We start from the raw sequence: 18,023 nt of genomic DNA, 5'->3' as shown, positions 1-18,023 counted from the left end.
ACCACTTGGGGGGTAGTGCTGGGTAGTACCACTGCCCAAACTAGTAGTACCAGTGCCTGGTACCCTACCAGATGCGATATAACTGCCCAGACTAGCGGTACCACCGCTTGACACAATCTCGAAGATTGTACTACGATGGTGAGACCTCTTGGGGCACTGTTTGGGCCTCCCATCGGGCCCAATATAATTCTTACATGGGGCCTTGCTGGCCCCTAATTGGGTTTGCCTAAATCCAAACCCAATTACATGCTAACTACAAAATCTAAGACATAATCTGAGCTAAATAAGTCCGTAAGTCTATTCTTCCAGTGAGCTTCCGGCGATCTTCCAACAATGTTCCGACGGACTCCCGGCAAGCTCCTGGACTTCACAATGATCTTCTTGGCAAGTTCAAACGAGCTTCTCTAGCAAGCTCCAAGACTTCTCCGCTGGTTCCGCTAGAACATCCGATGAACGTTTTGACATATGATGAACTCTCGAACTCCCAACGAAATCACGTCTTTGACTCCGGGACTTCATTTTGCTTCATGCCTTGCTATCGTAGTTAATTCTACATATATAAAACACACTTTGATCTAGATAATTAATACTAAGCATTAATCAAGTTGTCCGGCATGTCATTGGTCCCTCGACATGCTTCATCCAATTCTTCGGCGCATCGACCTCTCTTGTGGCCTATTGCCCAATCGGCAAGTTGACTCCGCGACTCTGATATTCTTAGTGCAATATCCGCTCTTTTTGGTCCGATGCCCAAATCTATGGCCCGAAGCCTTCTGTCGATATGTCGACCGTTCCTCTAGCTCGACGTCCAATCTTCTGACATGTTTTCCTCCGGCACAACATGATTTTTCCTACTTTAATTGTCTCATCCTAATCGAAGCATCCTGCATCACTCAAAACGTAGATTAAAACATAAACACATATCGATTGGTTTCATCATTAAAATCCGAGATTCAACAATCTCCCCCTTTTTTATGATGACAACCAATCAATGACGGAGTTAACCAAGCTCCCGAAGTTTATACAAACTCCCCCTATCAATGTGTCATATTGATAGAAACTCTTGGATTCAAAAATCCAAGCAACATGTCATGATCAAATCATGCATAACATTAACATACTTCTCCCCCTTTGTCATCAACAAAAAGGAGAAGTTCAATTCTCATGTTTGATATATAAGTTCAAATCATTACATGAAAAACATAATATCCATTTTTATCATCATGCAAGCTAGCAAAAATTTAGCAAGTGCTACATCATATTAGAACATGTAAGCTATTAAGTTTTAGATATGCAAGGTAGTAAGATAGCATGTTCTACATCATACAAGCTAGCAAAATTTATCATAATTTTAGAAAGTGTAAGCTAGAAATTTTCTATCACTTTACAACATGCATAATCACCAAATCATCATTAATTTTATAGATGTGCATGATTGTAAATTTTGCAAGTTTGTATTTTTGCTTTTTAAGATAAGCAAGCTAGTGATTTTCAAGATTGCAAGCTCTTTCTTCTCTTTTGAGAAGTGACCTTTTTGCTTCCTTTGCAAAGTGCAAGCTAGCAAATTTTATACATGTGAAAGTCGGCAAAGTTTTACATCTTTTGATCTTTTGAGATAAGCAAGATTTTTGCTTCTCTTTATGATGTCCAAACTAGCAACTGTTGCTTTTCTTTGCGATGCACAAGTTAGCAAATTTTGCTTCATTATTGAATTGTGCAAGCTAGCATCTTTCTCTTTGAGACGTGCACATTAGCAACTCTTTCTCCCCCTTTGTCATTGGCAAAAAGAGGAAAAGAATACAATTTTGTAGTTCTTTTCCCTTTACATCAATTTTCACATCATGAGAACAATAAATTTGCATTATAAACATAATATCATGTTTATCATTCAGGCTAGCATATATTTTTTTGTTCTCTTTTGCAATGTGCAAGCTAACAATCTCCTTTTTCTTTTACAATAATGATTCAATCATATCATGCGATATACAAATCATAAAAATTTCAAATCATCATGGTATCAAGAAGTCAAATTACATTACATCCTACCATGCATGATCATAACATCACATATGTATGCATCAAACTAATATCAAGAGTATTTCATGCATAATTTTATATCATCACATTCATTTCATCTCATCAAAAAAAATTAATTGGGTGATGAATACAAGGAGTTATACAAAGACAAAAAATCATGTCATGAAAGATGAGATCATGTGAATACCGAAAGGCATGATTCATTTTGACACATCTCCTCTTAAATAAAATACCAAGAAAAATTGTAGGGGTAAAAAGAAGAGATCTTGATTAAGAAAAAAGATCTCAAGTAATTCAAAGAATTCAAGATTATAATTTGAATAAAACTCATTCAAATTCAAATCGTCAAATCAAAATCATTTTCAAGAGATTCATAAAAAGATGATCAAATAGATTTATCAAAGTCAATAAGATAGAGAAAAAAAATTTTCAAGAAAAATGCTTTTCTCTTTTTAGTTGTTTTAATTCATGTGATTTACTTCATTCAAGCGTGCCCTTTTTTTTATGCCAAATAAAAACATGCATCAAAATTTAGGATCAAAAAATAAATTTCATCATAAAAACCATTCATCTTGCTTATAACCGAAAGAGCCACTTTTACTACCATGAAAATCAATAATCCATAAATCTCAAGAATCATCATGCATAATTTTGAAATTTATTAAGCATGATCATTATGCATCATTACATTATTTCATCAAACTTAAAGCATTTTCAATCAAGTTCATTGTAGTCATGCATTTTTCTTTTTAGGTGAATCTAACTTTTTATACTTAGTTTCTATACAAAAGCCATGCATCATTTTTAAAATCAGAAGGCAATATGAAAATTATTAAGATATACATTATTGCTTCTCAAGCACATATATAAAATTAATCATATTTGGTGTGCAAGCATTAGATTAACATTTTATTGTATTTTCATACAATTTTCATGATCATTTTGAAAAATTACTTAGAAATATAAGCATGATTCCTAATTTTTTGCATTTTTATTACATTATGTAATTTTCAAAAAATAATTTTTCTAAACTAAATAAGAAAGAAAATGCATCATGGAAAGCATCAAGTAATTTCAAAATAAATTGAGGGGGTTTTGATTACCTCATTGTTGAATATCGTTAAGGCGTAGTTTACCACCTCGCCTTTCTTGATTTTCTCCTCATCTTCGGAGGAACTCAATTCATCCCAATTTGTGTTCTTCTTCTTGCGTTCATAGCAAGTAGTTTCGTTCTTTTTGTTTTTTAATTTTTGTTTCATGAATCTTTTAAATTCCATTTGTAGTTTATGTTCACCATCACTTGAACTTATGCTCGAGTAGTCTTCGATTGTTCTTAGTCTGAAATCCTTCCCGTTCTTTGGAAGGTGGTTCTCAAGTTCTTCATGTGCATTGCACGTCATTTTATAGGTCATCAATTACCTGATAAGTTCTTCAAGAGGGAAATGGTTCAAATCTTTTGATTCTTGTAAAGCTGTTACTTTTGAATCCAAAGTTTTAGAAAGTGAGCGTAAAACTTTACTAACATGTTCAAAATTCGAAAAAGTTTTACCAAGAGCTTTTAAACCATTGATGACATCCATAAAACGGGTGTACATATCTCCAATGGTTTCGCTTGGTTTCATATGAAACAGTTCAAAATCATACATTAAAAGATTGATTTTAGAATCTTAACTTTATTCGTGCCTTCGTGTGTGATTTCAAGAATATGCTAAATATCAAAGGCCGTTTCGCACAAAGAAACCGATTAAACTCTATTTTATCTAAGGCGCAAAATAGAGCATTCATAGCTCTATCATTTAAAGAAAACGTATTCTTCTCCAAATCATTCCAATGGTTCATTGGAAGAGAAGACTTTTGAAAACCAAATTCGACTATGTGCCATAAATTGAGATTCAATGAAAGCAAAAAAACTCTCATTCGAGTTTTCCAATAAGTGTAGTCCGTCCTATTGAAAAAGGGAGAATGAATGAGAGAGTGACCCTCTTGAAAGCCGAAAAGAGCCATTTCTATTTGGGTGTTAAACCAAATTAGAAAACGAGGCTCTGATACCAATTGTTAGGATTGGGGTCGGCACTAAGAGGGGGTGAATTAGTGGAGCGGTAAAATCACGTCTTCAAAAACGTTTCATTTCGACAAAACCGTTTACGTTGAAAATCGATCTCGGAAATATCTTAACTTGAAACATGTTTGTAAATGAATTGAAGGCAGTAAGCAATTAAAGAGGTTTGCAGTAAGGTAAATTGCTAAACAAAAATGCAAACCAGAGAGCACGCCAATTTATAGTGGTTCAGTCGTCGTGACCTACATCCACTCCGCCGATTCCTCTTCCGTTGAGACCACCGGCATCCACTATCGATCTTTCATTACTAGGCAAAGATCAACCTCCTTCTTACACATCTCTTCTCCTTTTTATAGGTTTAGGAGTCAACCTTTACAAGCACTCACTCCTCTCTTACCGAATTATAACACTTAGACTAGAGGAGGATTCTCACAAGAGATTTCTATAGCGTTTTTTTACTTTTAAACTCTCTATGCCTGTGTGCTTTAACCAAGGATAAGAGGGGTATTTATATGCTTCAGGTTGATTCAAACTTGGAGCCTAAAACATTCCCATCCCGGGTTTCCCGAGCACGGGCGGTACCACCGCCCAGTGTCAGTTTGACACTAACACTGCCCTGGGTAGTACCACCGCCCAGGTTTGGCGGTACCACCACCTGGGGTGTAGTGCTGGGCGGTACCACTGGCCAAACTGGTGGTACCACTGCTTGGCACCCTGCCAGGTGTGGTATAACCACCTAGACTAGTCGTACCACCACCTGACACAGTCCCGAAGACTATGCCATGACGGTGAGACTTCTTGAGGCACTGTTTGGGCCTCTCATTGGGCCCAATACAGTTCTTACATGGGCCTTGCTGGCCCTTAATTGGGTTGGCCTAAATCCAAACCCAATTACGTGCTAACTACGAAATCTAAGACATAATCTGAGCTAAACAAGTCTTTAAGTCTATTCTTCCGGCGATCTTCCGGCAATGTTTTGGCGGACTCCCGGCAAGCTCTTGGACTTCACGATGATCTTCTTGGTGAGTTCCAACGAGCTTCTCTAGCAAGCTTCGAGACTTCTCTGTTGGTTCCGCCAGAATTTCTGATGAACGTTTTGACAGATGACGAACTCTCGAACTCCCAATGAAATCACATCCTTGACTGCGGGACTTCATTTTGCTTCATGCCCTACTATCATATTTAATCCTGCACATGTAAAACACACTTCGATCTATACAATTAATACTAAGCATTATTCAAGTTGTCCGGCATGTCATTTGTCCCTCGATGCTTCATTCGATTCTTCGGCGCATCGTCCTCTCTTGCTGCCGATTGCCCAATTGGCTAGTTGACTCCACAACTCCGATATCCTTAGCGCAATATCCGCTCTTCTTGGCCCGATGCCCGAATCCACGGCCCGAAGCCTTCTATTGATACGTCGACCATTCCTTCGGCCGGACATCCAATCTTCTGACATGTTTTCCTCTAGCACAACATGATTTTTCCTGCTTTAATTGTCTCATCCTGATCAAAGCATCCTGCATCACTCAAAACGTAGATTAAAACATAAACACATATCAATTGGTTTCATCATCAAAATATGAGATTCAACAAGAGATCTACTAATCTAAGAGGCTTGGGTAGTTGGATGGAGATCCAATACCCAATAGGGCAAAATTCATTAGGGTTTAGTTGATAGGGGACCTTTATAAATAGGAGGGAATTAGTGGTTCATAGGCTAGAGTCATTTGCTTGCCTCTCCTATTCTCCTCTCGCTCTCCACCTCAAAGCAGGCCTCGAGTTTTGAGGAGCGTCGTCGTAGCCCTGCTGTGAGGATTACCGCTAGAGAGGAGGGCGCTTGACCTCCTTCACCCTCTCCTAGAGATCTACATGCATTCATGGATATACAATATCCTTAGGTAACACAATATATCTCACATGTGGTTTTATGTTTCACGGATTTTACGCACCAATCTTCACACATCGACAAACATATCTTTGGGAATTGAAGATTTTGGTTTCTGCTCTTCCGCTGCGCATGTGATGTTGCTCCCAAGATTTCCCAATAGTGGTATCAGAGCCAGGTTGTTCGTGCGAAAGATTGCTTTTGAACTATGTATGTTGTATTTTGCAAAAGCTTTTGACATCAAAATTGTTGACGCAAAAGCGAGAAAGGGCAACAAAAGTTGCTGCCTTTAATGTCCTCGATCTATATGCATGCATGTAGGCTACCAATAGCGATGACCACAAGCAAGCAGCACAACGTCGGGGAACGTGCAGAAGCTACGCCTACAAGCAACACAACATTCTTTTGTCTAAATTATGAAAATACCCCTTAGAATTCAAAACTACATGTCCTTGAATTAAAAAAATATTAATTAATAAAAAAATTTAATTGATTATTATTTTTATTATTATCTAGTAGTCCTATAAAATAATATTTACATGTGATGTATGATGTGTGGACAGATGATCATGGATCATGTGATATGTGCACTTGTGATTATTATTATTGGGGCTTGTGAGCCTCAATTTTATTTCTTGTTTATTGTCGGGCCGCCGTGCATATGATTAAGTTGTAATCACATAAGGAGATATAGTGGGAGCGTAGATGCAATAGTGGGACCCACGAGACGGGGAATCACGATGCATGGAGATGCGTCGAGATGCTGACAGAACCGACGAGGACGAGATGGATGATTACAAGTGTTAGGATCAAGAGCACTAAGAGGGGGGGGGGGTGAATTAGTGCAGCGGAAATCTTTCAATGATAAAAAAACGTTCGAACGATAAAAACGATTTCGGTGTGAAAGTCGATTCTAAGATTACTTTAACTTAAGATCAAGCAAGATGACGTTAAAGTCAATCTATGAAGGCAGTTTGCAGTTATGATGAAAACCAGAATATAAGCGCAAACTGAAATACGACGTTCGTACGAAGAAACTGATTTACGTCTAAATGCTGATTCGTAAATCACTTGATTAGGCGAGATGCAGTTTAAGCAAGGATATAAAGGCAGTTTGCAGTTATGATAGAAATCAAAACGTAAACGCAAACTGAAATATGATGATCGTACGAAAAAATAGATTTACGTCTAAACGATGATTCGGAAAGTGCAAAGCTTGAAACCCGATCGTATATGCACAGAAAGCAGTAAGCTTTAGAGGAGGTTTGTAGTAAAAATAATATACTCAAAGTAAATGCAAACCGAGATTTAGAGTGGTTCGGTCAATCTTGACCTACTCCACTTTTGGCTTCGTCCACCGACGAGGTCACCGACGTCAACTAGAGGCCTTCCTTCAATAGGCGAAGGCCAACCACCCTTTTATAGTTTCACTCCTTTTGACGGGCTTAGGAGACAACCCTTACAGAATTTTCTCTCCTCTCTTTACAGCTCAGAACTTGGAAGAAAAGAGGGAGAAGAACTTTTGGCCTTTCCAACAATTTTGAGCTCTAAAAATGACAGAACAAGATCAAGATTTCGGTGTATGTTCAGTGCTCTTTCAGTGCTGAATGGGTAGGGTATTTATAGGCCCCAACTCAGTTCAAATTTAGAGCTCCAAACTGTCAATTCCCGAAATTCCGGGATCAGGCGGTTGCACCTCCTGACTGGAGCGGTTGCACCGCCTGGCAGAGCTCGAAGACTGAGCCTCTGGGCGGTGCTACCTCCTGTCAGGGGTGGTTGCACCTCCTGCCAGAGCTCGAAGACCGAGCTCAGGCGGTGCAACCTCCTGACTGAGGCGGTTGCACCGCTCCGCTAGTGCTCGGAGACTGAGCCCAAGTAGTGCCACCGCCTGGCTGGAGCGGTTGCACCTCCCAGTCTCGCTTGGAGACTGGGCCCAAGCGGTGCAACCTCCTGCCTTGGGCGGTTCAACCGCCTAGCAGAAATCAGGGTCCGAATGGGTTGATTCATTCGGCCCAATTTGGGTTTTTCAAGGGCCCAATTGCCCCAAGATTAAGTTAATGGGATTACCTCCCATTTCCAACTTAATCTTTGTGCTAACTATGATATTTCCTAAGACATTTACTGCAACTTGCTCCGGTGCGTCAATCGTTTCTTCCGCCGAGCTTCCGGTGAACTTCCGTTGATCATCCGATGAACCCTCGGTGATGCTCCTGCGGACTTCCAGCAAACTCCTGGACTTGCAACGATCCACTTGGCGAGTTTCGATAAGCTTCTTTGGCAAGCTCATGGACTTCTCGGATTTGTTCCCGCAGAACCTCCGACGACTGTTTGAACTTCCGTTGAACTCTTGAACTCCCAACGTGATCATTGTCTTGACTCCGGCGTAACTCCTGCTGCATGTCTTACTTTCATCGTAGTTAATCCTGCACACTTATCTCAACATATAGATTAGATAACAAATGACAATTGACTTCATCATCAAAATCCGAGATTCAACAATCTCCCCCTTTTTTATGATGACAATCAATTGATAATGGAGTTAACCTTAACTCCCCCTGTCTATATGTCATACTTGAGATAAGTCTTTTTAGAATTCAAAACCTTTGAATTCAAGAGACATATTGATAAGTTAAAATCATTTAAACTTATCAATACTCCCATCATGATTCCCATCATGATGTATCTTACTGAAGATGATGTCAAGGCTTGACATTCATTTTCAAATTTTACATTACAAGTTTGAATGATGGTAATAATAGCAATTCATCATATTGTAAGATATCAACATGTAAATCTGCGAAGTAAGATTTTGATATCATTACATGATACAAACAAGGCATAATGCAAATTATAGCAATCATAGCATCAAATCATATATCTCTTGGTGATGCAATCATGGCATTAATACTTATATATTTCTTGGTGATGCAAGCATGGCATTAATACTCATATATTTCTCCCCCTTTGTCATCAACAAAAAGCATGGTAATTGTGATAGCAGGAGAACAACAAGCGAATTTTGAGTATAAGCGTGATAGTTGTTCATGCCTTTACATATTATTTTCCAAGCATATAAAGGAAAGCATGATACATAGATTGCTTTGAATACTTCTTCCTTTTTATTTGTTATAATTTTTTTGCATGAAGGAGGAAGGCTATTTGTGATACCAGCTATTTGTGAGTTTACTTTGAGTGAAGTTAAAACTGATGAGAGATTAAATCATGCTTCAGGTATCAAGATATGTATGTGAAGCAAATCTTTGCAAGTAAAAACACTATCATCCATATTTCAAGATGGAATTCATAAGCAGGAATCATTTCATCAAATCCATTTCAGAAAAATATTTTTCACATATAAGTGTATAAGAAAATCTGATTTTTAGGATACCAATTGTTAAACGGATCCAAACATGAAATAAACACTTTCATGCATTCGGACAAGACTATGCTACAGATTTTCAAATACAATCATGAAGACAAAACATGCTTATTGTTATGGAAATTTTTGTATTCAGCACATAATTTCCAACATGTTATTTTGGCATGTAATGGCAATCAAGTGATTTGATCATTCAATAAAGTCCGAAAAATAATTTTAACTAGTTTATGTATTCGGACACATCAACATTCCTAATTCTCTTCTTATGAAATCAAATTGTTCTTCACTTAGAGGTTTTGTAAAAATATCAGCTAATTGATGTTTAGTATCAATGAACTCTATGATTACATCATGATTAGTAACATGATCTCGTATAAAGTGATATCAAATATCAATATGTTTTGTTCTTGAGTGTTGTATAGGATTCTTTGTTAGGCATATTGCACTTGTGTTATCACATTTAATGAGAATATTTCTAAGATGAACTTTATAATCTTCTAAGGTATTTTTCATCCATACAACTTATGCACAGCATGCACTTGCTGCAATATATTCAGCTTCGGTTGTTGATAGTGCAACCGAGTTTTGTTTCTTAGATGACCAGGAAACAAGGGCATGTCCTAAAAATTGATATGTTCCTGATGTGCTTTTTATATCTAGTCTATAGCCAGCAAAGTCCGCATCAGCATAAGCAATTAACTCAAGATTCTCTGATTTTGGGTACCATAATCCTAGATTTGTGGTACTATTAAGATATCTAAGTATTCTTTTAACTGCTTTGAGATGAGATAGCTTAGGGTTTGATTGAAATCTAGCACAAAGTCCTACACTAAACATGATATATGGTCTAGTTGCAATGAGGTAAAGTAAACTTCCTATCATACCCCTATAAGTTTTTTGATCGAAACTTTCTCCACTTTCATCAATTTCTAACTTAGTGGAGGTGCTCATAGGAGTGTTAATAGCTTTTGAGTTATTAATATTAAACTTTTTCAGCAAATTCATAGCATATTTAGTTTGACTAATAAAGATGCCATTACTTAGTTGTTTGATTTGTAAGCCTAAGAAGAATGTTAATTCTCCCATTAAACTCATTTCGAATTCAAGACTCATAGTTTTAGCAAAAGATTCACAAAGAGATTCATTCGTAGAACCAAAGATAATATCATCAACATAAATCTGAACAATGAGAAAATTATTTTCAAAATTCTTGATGAACAATGTAGTATCAACCTTGCCTTTTGTGAAATTATTTTCAATAAGAAAAGAACTAAGTCTCTCATACCAAGCCCTCGGAGCTTGTTTTAAACCATAGAGAGTTTTAGTTAATCTAAACACATGATTAGGGAGGCTGTTATTTTTAAATCCAGGAGGTTGTTCAACATAGACTTCTTCGGAAATAAAGCCATTAAGAAAAACGCTTTTAACATCCATTTGAAACAACTTAAAATTATTACTACTAGCGTAGGCAAGGAGCATCCTTATGGCTTCTAATCGAGCCACAGGAGCGAAGGTTTCTTCATAATCGATACCTTTTTCTTGGTTGAAACCTTTGGCCACTAATCTAGCCTTGTTTCTAACCACGATACCATATTCATCTTGCTTGTTTCTAAAAACCCATTTAGTACCAATAACTAAATGGTCATTTGGTCTAGGAACAAGCTTCCACACCTTATTTCTCTCAAATTGATTTAATTCATCTTGCATTGCGATAATCCATGAATCATCTTTCATGGCTTCGTCAACACATTCGGGTTTAATTTGGGAGAGAAAAGCGGTGTTGGAACAAAAATTTTTAAGAGAAGAACGTGTTTGAACCCCCTTTGATGTGTCTCCTAAGATTAGCTCCTTAGGATGAGCATCTACATACTTCCAATCCTTGGGTAAGGATGTTTCAGAAGTGGATGCATTCAAGTTGCTAGTTGGAGATGGGGTTTCATTTAAATTCAAGGAATCAAAATTAACATCATCATCAAAATTTTTTTCCTGATTTCGGAAAGCTCATTAAAGACAACATGAATGGATTCTTCAATAATTAAAGTTCTTTTATTGAAGATACGAAAAGCTTTAGAAACCGAATAATAACCAAGAAAGATTCCTTCATCGGATTTAGCATCAAATTTTTCTAAGTTATCTTTGTCATTCAAGATAAAGCACTTACACCCAAAGACTTTAAAATATGAAATATTGGGTTTTTTGTTGTTCCATAACTCATAGGGAGTTTTGGTGAGTAAGGGTCTTACTAGAACTCTATTCAAAATATAGCATGCAGTATTTACAGCTTTGGCCCAAAAGTATTTGGGTAGACTATGTTCATTCAACATGGTTCTTGCCATTTCTTGTAAATTTCGATTTTTTCTTTCTACTACTCCATTTTGTTAAGGATTTCTAGGAGTAGAGAAATTATGGTTGTATCTATTGAGTTCACAAAATTCTTGGAAATCATGGTTTTGAAATTCACCACCATGTTCACTTCTAATTGATGAAATCATAGAACCCTTCTCATTCTGAACAAGTTTACAAAACTTGGTAAAATATCTAAAGCATTCATTTTTCTGTTTTAAGAAGTAAGTCCATGTGTATCTGCTATAGTCATCCACAATGACGAAGGCGTATTTGCTACCTCCTAGGCTTGATGTAGAGATTGGTCCGAACAAGTCCATATGGATCAATTGTAAGGGCCTAGAGGTGCTTATTTGATTCTTAGATTTGAAACTGCCCTTAATTTATTTACCTAATTGGCAAGCATCACATACACTATCTTTGATGAACTTGTTATGAGGAATTCCTCTTACAAGTTCTTTAGATGATATTTGAGTGATTAGTTTCATGCTAGTATGACATAATCTTCTATGCCATAGCCAAGCATTTTCATTCAAAACCGAAAAACACATTTTATTACACAAATCATTGATGTCAATAATGTATACGTTATTTTATTTTAATGCAATCATAAACGTGTTCTTGTGTGGTTTTTCAATAATGCAAGCATTAGATTTGAATCTGACAATATATCCTTTATCACATAATTGACTAATGCTCAAGAGGTTATGCTTTAAACCATCAACTAACAAAACATCTTCAATAAAGAAGTTGGATTTGTTCCCTATGGTTCCTTTGCCAATGATTTTACCCTTGTTGTTATCTCCGAAGGTGACATAGTCTTCGTCTATGCTAGTGAGCTTAGAGAATTGAGATGGATCTCCAGTCATATGCCTTGAGCATCCACTATCAAGGTACCATCTCTTGCTCCTAGCTTGCGATGGTATAGGTTTCTACAAGAGAGGATGATTTTTAGGTACCCATTTGCTCTTGGGTGCCTCAAAAATAGATCTACATTATTTATCATGTTGCATAGAATTTATCATGGTTCCTTTAGGAACCCAAATTAATTTGTTCGGACTAATTTTCTTGAATGGATAATAATGCGTTTTGTATCCAAGTTTGCAACAAAAGTTGCATTTGCTTTGATGTCGAACATGTAAGATGAGGCCTTTTATGAAGGTGGTTGGATTTTGGTGAGGACTTCTCACAAATCCGATTCCACTTCTTTTGAGAACGTGACCCTTGTTTGCAAGGATCATGCTCAATGACTTGCTACCAACCTCGAATTTCTTCAAGGTATCCTTAAGTAGCAAGTTTTCCTTTTAGAGAGTTTCTAGATCATGGCATTTTATGCATGAACTTAAACTATCATGATATTCAGTTTTTAACTTATCAAAATTACAAGTAAGACTATCATGCTTCTTTTTTAACAATTTATTTTTTCTACTAATAATCTTGCATTCATCAAATAAGTCATGGAAGGCATTTAATAATTCATCAAATGATAAATCTGCATGTATTAAATTTATTACCTCCTCTCCGATGGCCATTAAGGCATAATGATCAACTTGCTCGGTGTTGGACTCCTCATCTTCGGACGCGCTCGAGTCATCCCATGTTGCTTTGAGCGCCTTCTTCTTTGATGTTCTCTTTTTGACTTGGGGACAATCACTCTTGTAGTGTCCCGGTTTTTTGCACTCATAGCAAATAACTTGGTCCTTCTTAGGTTCAAGTTTATTTTTTGTGTCATTCTTAAACTTGTTTCTTTTAATGAAATTTTTAAATTTTCTTGTTAGAAGTGCCAAGTCATCGTCACAGTCCTCATCACTTGAGTTTTCTCTCAAGTGGTCTTCTGAAGTTCTAAGATCTTTCGTAGGTCATTAATGACCAGATTAGTTCTTCAAGAGGGAAGTTGTTTAGATCTTTCGCCTCTTGAATAGCAGTGACTTTAGGATCCCAACTCTTAGGAAGGGATCTTAGAATCTTATTTACGAGCTCAAAATCCGAAAAGCTTTTTCCGAGTCCTTTTAGACCGTTCACAACATCCGTGAAACGGGTAAACATGTCGCCAATAGTCTCACTCGGTTTCATCCGGAAAAGTTCGAAAGAGTGTAACAAAAGATTGATTTTTGACTCTTTCACTCTACTTGTGCATTCATGAGTCACTTCGAGTGTGTGCCAAATATCAAATGCAGTTTCACAAACCGAAACACGGTTGAACTCATTTTTATCAAGCGCACAAAATAAGGCATTTATAGCCTTTGCATTAAGAGCGAAAGCCTTCTTCTCCAATTCATTCCAATCGATCATTGGAAGAGAAGACTTCGAAAATCCATTTTTGATAAGATTCCAAAGTTCAAAATCCATAGAAATAAGAAAGATCCTTATTCGGGTCTTCCAATAGGTGTAGTCCGTCCCATTGAACATGGGTGGACGTGTAATAGAGTGGCCCTCTTGGTTTTCGGCGTATGCCATCTCTCTTGGGTTTTAATCCATTTGAGAGTTAACCCCGCTCTAAGACCAATTGTTAGGATCAAGAGCACTAAGAGGGGAGGGATGAATTAGTGCAGTGGAAATCTTTCAATGATAAAAAAACGTTCGAATGATAAAAACGATTTCAGTGTGAAAGCCGATTCTAAGATTACTTTAACTTAAGATCAAGTGAGATGACGTTAAAGTCAATCTTTGAAGGCAGTTTGCAGTTATGATGAAAACCAGAATATAAGCGCAAATTGAAATACGACGTGCGTACGAAGAAACTGATTTACGTCTAAATGCGGATTCGTAAATCACTTGATTAGGCGAGATGCAGTTTAAGCAAGGATATAAAGGTAGTTTCAGTTATGATAGAAATCAAAACGTAAACGCAAACTGAAATATGACGATCGTACGAAAAAACAGATTTACGTCTAAACGCTGATTCAGAAAGTGCAAAGCTTGAAACCCGATCGTATATGCGCAGAAAGCAGTAAGCTTTAGAGGAGGTTTGCAGTAAAGATAATATGCTCTAAGTAAATGCAAACCAAGATTTAGAGTGGTTCGCTCAATCTTGACCTACTCCACTTTTGGCTTCCTCCACCGAAGAGGTCACCGACGTCAAGTAGAGGCCTTCCTTCAATAGGCGAAGGCCAACCACCCTTTTACAGTTTCACTCCTTTTGACGGACTTAGGAGACAACCCTTACAGAATTTTCTCTCCTCTCTTTACAGCTCAGAACTTGGAAGAAAAGAGAGTGAAGAACTTTTGGCCTTTACAACAATTTTGAGCTCTAAAAATCACAGAACAAGATCAAGATTTCGGTGTATGTTCAGTGCTCTTTCAGTGCTGAATGGGTGGGGTATTTATAGGCCCGAACGTAGTTCAAATTTGGAGCTCAAAACTGTCAATTCCCGGAATTCCGGGATCAGGCAATTGCACCTCCTGATTAGAGCGGTTGCACCGCCTGGCAGAGCTCGAAGACTGAGCCTTTGGGCGGTGCTACCTCCTGTCAGGGGTGGTTGCACCTCCTGCCAGAGCTCAAAGACCGAGCTCAAGCGGTGCAACCTCCTGATTGAGGCGGTTGCACCGCTCAGCCAGTGCTCGGAGACCGAGCCCAAGCGGTGCCACCTCCTGTCAGGGGATGTTGCACCGCCCAGTCTCGCTCGGAGACTGAGCCCAAGCGGTGCCACCGCCTGGCTAGAGTGGTTGCACCTCCCAGTCTCACTCGGAGACTGAGCCCAGGCGGTGCAACCTCCTATCTTGGGCAGTTCAACCGCCTAGCAGAAATCAGGGTCCGAATGGGTTGATCCATTCGGCCCAATTTGGGTTTTTCAGGGGCCCAATTGTCCCAAGATTAAGTTAATGGGATCACCTCCCATTTCCAACTTAATCATTATGCTAACTATGATATTTCCTAAGACATTTACTACAACTTGCTCCGGTGCGTCAATCGCTTCTTCCGGCGAGCTTCCGGCGAACTTCCGTCGATCATCCGATGAACCCTCGGAGATGCTCCTGCGGACTTCCGGCAAACTCCTGGACTTGTGATGATCCACTTGGTGAGTTCCTATGAGCTTCTTTGCTAAGCTCATGGACTTCTCGGATTTGTTCCCGCAGAACCTTTGATGACTGTCCGAACTTCCGTCGAACTCTCGAACTCCCAACATGATAATTGTCTTGACTCCGGCGCAACTCCTACTACATGTCTTACTTTCATCGTAGTTAATCCTACACACTTATCTCAACATATAGATTAGATAACAAATGACAATTGACTTCATCATCAAAATCCGAGATTCAACAACAAGGCATGGAGGTGCACCACTGCACACATAGATCTTGATATGAGTGATTAGGTTCACTAGCTCAGGCTTGATAACATTAGGCTGTGTTCTATGATCATCTAGTGTAATTGCTCTTGTGATGTGTGATTGTTTATACACCTACTATATATATATATATATATATATACTTTTTTTTTTTGCATGCGATGTACATATATATTAAATATGTATGTGTGTGACATGTTATATAAGGAGACCAAATCAAAGAAACCCCTCTCTCAATAATATTAAGTCGGTAAACTGTTAGAACCTTTACAAATTCTAAGCTTAGAGTTGATTTCTCTAGGGGATCAGCCTCCTTGGAACTCTATAGGGGTTCTTTCCTCCAAATTGCTTCTCAAATGTTGTAGAAAAGATTCATCTATTAGTTTAGAAAAGAGGATGGATACATGGCTATTTATAGGGCTTCTAAACCCTAACTCCTAATAGGACTTCTAACCAACTCCTAATAGGACTTCTACTCAAGACTCATATTCCTTTACAACTCCTAATGCTTCTCTAAGAAATAACCTCCTAACCCTAGCCGACCTCTTTACCTCTTTAATAGGGGTCGGTTAGGTAGGTTAACATGAATGCCACTCTCTATTAGGACTCTCCTAGTTAGAGTCCTAACAGACCCGCCCTCTTCAAATCAGCCTTATACTCGAGGCTGACGATTCATGAATTATGGGAATTTGATCTTTAAGTCGTCATAGTTCTCCTAAGTGGCACCTTCTACTAGTAAGTTCGCCCACTGTATTACTACTTTCATCTGGCCATCGTACTCCTTTTCAATTTAGTGCCCTACATCTGGAATAACTCTGTCTAAAATCTGCTTGTGAAGATGCACGTAGAATTTGGCACAAGCACAATGCGTCCCTTATAGCGCAATCCTTTTAAGTCTCAACTAAAATGAACCACGGAGCTTGGTGCTTCCTCTAATTTTCTTATAATCTTACTAGTCTCCGGAGCTTCCTGCCATTCCCTCTTAATATCCTTAAATAAGTTGCTGGTCGGAAGTGAAATAACTAAAAACTTAGCTTGCTCAAGTAACCATGAGAGTGCATCTGTAACAATGTTTCCTTTCCCCCTTTTTGTAAATAATTTCATAATCAAATCCAAGAAGTTTGGTTACCTATTTTTGTTACTCAATGGATGATATTTTTTGCTCCAAAAAGTACTTGAGGCTTCTATGGTCGGTTTTAATTTGAAATCGCCGACCGATTCATTGTCATAATCAAAATGGGGGAGATTGTTGAATCTCAAACTTTAATGATGAAATCAATTGATGTTTTTGTCATCTAATGTGCATTTAAGTGATGCAGGACTAGCTTCGATCAGAAAAGGTAAATCGATTAAAGTAGGAGGAATCGAACATTGGGCCGGAGCGAACATGTCAGAAGATTGGACGTCGAGCCTAAGGATCGATCGACGTGTCGAAAGAAGGCTTCGTGCCATGAGTTCCAGCATCAGGCCTAGAAGAGCGGACATTGCACCAAGAAGATCAAATTTACGAAGGTCAACATGCCGATTGGGCAAAAGGCCATAAAAGAGGATAATGTGTCGAAGGGTTGGATGAAGTGCCGATGAACCAATGACATACCGAGCAACATAGTATTCACTTGCAATCGATTATGTTTAGATTGAGTTAGTTTAGAGTCTAATTGAGGCGGTTTAGAATGTAATTAGGCCAACTCAATTAGGGGGTCAATTGGGTTTGAATCAGGGCTGAATTGGGCTATTGTTTGGCCCATTCAATGTACTGTAGTAGGGTCTAATTGTGGTACCGCCCAGACATGGCGGTGGCACCATCAGATTGGGCGATGGTATCACCTAGACATAGTCTCCCAAACTGTGCTAGGTGATAGTATCACTAGATTGAGTGATGGTACCACCCAATATCAGTGCTGCAGGTGGTGGTACCACCCAGCTCAAGTGGTGGTACCGCTTGGACCTAGGAAACCCGAGATAAAAAAATTTTTAGCTCTAATTTTGAAGTCATTTGGGGTCTATAAATACCCAAGCTATTCCTGC

Source organism: Musa acuminata, chromosome BXJ2-5 (genome assembly GCF_036884655.1).
Source record: "Musa acuminata AAA Group cultivar baxijiao chromosome BXJ2-5, Cavendish_Baxijiao_AAA, whole genome shotgun sequence".
NCBI classification, from domain to species: Eukaryota; Viridiplantae; Streptophyta; class Magnoliopsida; order Zingiberales; family Musaceae; genus Musa; species Musa acuminata.
The sequence above is the reverse complement of the archived record's forward strand: the minus strand, read 5'-3'. Positions refer to the sequence as shown.